The sequence below is a fragment of the Gymnoscopelus microlampas genome (assembly GCF_963454915.1).
Source record: "Gymnoscopelus microlampas genome assembly, contig: SCAFFOLD_123, whole genome shotgun sequence".
Lineage (NCBI taxonomy): Eukaryota > Metazoa > Chordata > Actinopteri > Myctophiformes > Myctophidae > Gymnoscopelus > Gymnoscopelus microlampas.
Genome location: NW_028155756.1, coordinates 75,001 through 76,936, shown reverse-complemented (window position 1 = coordinate 76,936; position 1,936 = coordinate 75,001).

Sequence of the window (1,936 nt, the reverse complement as noted above, 5' to 3'; positions counted from 1 at the left end):
ATTAGTAAGATTGCGAAAGGCTGCGATCGCCGCCCAGGAACAGCCAAATCTTAACAGAATGGTCTTGGAGCAAAAGAATGATGATGGACTGCTGGAGTTAGCGTCGAAATGGGTGAGAGACACAAATGTCATCAAGCATAGCCTCGAGACCTTTGGTGCGTTTGCCTGCGACGCCCTGTTATCCCCGGTGCTGCACACAATACTCAGGTCCCCGTGGTTAGAGGCTCGTAAGACGCGACTGGAGCAGAACAACTCAATGCCTATAGGCTGGGGTGGTGAGTTCTATGATTGCTCTGAGCAGAAACCCTGCTGCACTAATTCTCAGTGCTGCATGATCGCTCATCGGATCCAGCAGGTGATTAAACGCACCTGTAACAGTCCCTGGGCCACATTACAAGCTCTGAGGGCTATACCCTTGGATATCAATCTCTGTGTCGGGGGTGCGACATGGGCAGCGAGTGTGATCGAGGGTCTGGCCACAGATGCATCTCGCTCCTGTGACTGGCTCTTAAGAAACGAGGCTGTGATCGAGTTCTGTGTGCTGATGTATGATATCCACAAACCTCGTGGAACGTTACACAATCACAATTTGAATCTTCTATTTAATATGTTTACCCACTGTATCACAGCACACCGCTTTGCCTATGAGTGCAAGGCTCCATTACTCAAAAATTTAACAATGAACAGTCTTACTGCAATGTTTAGCGTGGTTCACTTGGACACTGACAGAACAGAGGACATTGGAGCAAGCCAGCTGCAATCGAATATAATATCTCTATCCCCTGAAGACATTTCAGCGCTGATGCAGACGCAAAACCTAATTTGTGAGCAGCGTTTACCCACTGCCGGAACTGATACATTTTGCCGGACTAGGGTCAACCTAGTATTGAGAGAGCCAACAACACAGTTCTCTGAAGCTTCCCCAGCGGACACAAGGATAATGAGTGAGAATATGACCACCTGTTTCCCTATTGTTTCCACAAAGCAGCTGGAGCGGCTTAACCCAGATACAGGTGGCTCTGATCAGTTCTCGGGCAACCTGTGGCCAGTGTTTGTCAACCGTACGAGAAGATGCTACCCGCTCTTCCGGGCACTAGACTTCCCTACACAACCAGCCCCGACATATATGCTAGAGATGCTTGTGCAGGGCTGGCGGCTTGCTTGCAACATGCTGCACCAAGTGCCCACAGCACCAGGTCCAGCGCTGAAGGTAGAGAAGGAACACTTTGAAAGGCACTTTGCCAAGCCACTGGCTACTCTCCTCCACTGTAATGTGATCAGCTCTGAGCAGCGGTCAGCAATGATCGAAACCCTTAAGCATGGGATATTGCCCTGCTTTGCTGGTGAGGGTGACAGTGCCCCGGACAGAGTCATAAGCGCAACTATGGCAATGGCCTTTGCAGCTAGCGGCATTCGGATAGTGGACACGATTAAGGCCAACTCCAGCGGGACAGTCACTGTATCAGGCCTGTTCTACTATGCTGCATGGTACGTGCTTGTATATTTGGGTGCTTTGCAGCTGTCTAAGCCTGTACGCTGTAACATTTTCTCCAATGGCTCCAAGGCAGATAAACAACTGCTGGATATGTTCTATCTGTCAGAGCACAATGGGAATTATGAAGTCAAGTGTTTCAATAGACATGTCCTACTTGAAGCTCTGAATATGGCTTTTGGCAAATTCCTCACCTCCTACACACTAGCATGTTTCGCGGAAATCTATGGTAACGAATTAGAAATCCAGTTGCCATATGCAAAGGCGCTTGATAGGATACCGGGAAACATCAAGAGTGCACTGGAAAGCAGGGATGCTTGGCTAGCAAAGAGCAGAGAAGAGTCTGATACTGTCATGGTAAAGGTTCCAGACTCCCAGGAGGGAGCCGGGCCCCCCCCCGAGTTGCCATTTGTCTACCTGGGACCGATAGATACCTGTTCGCAT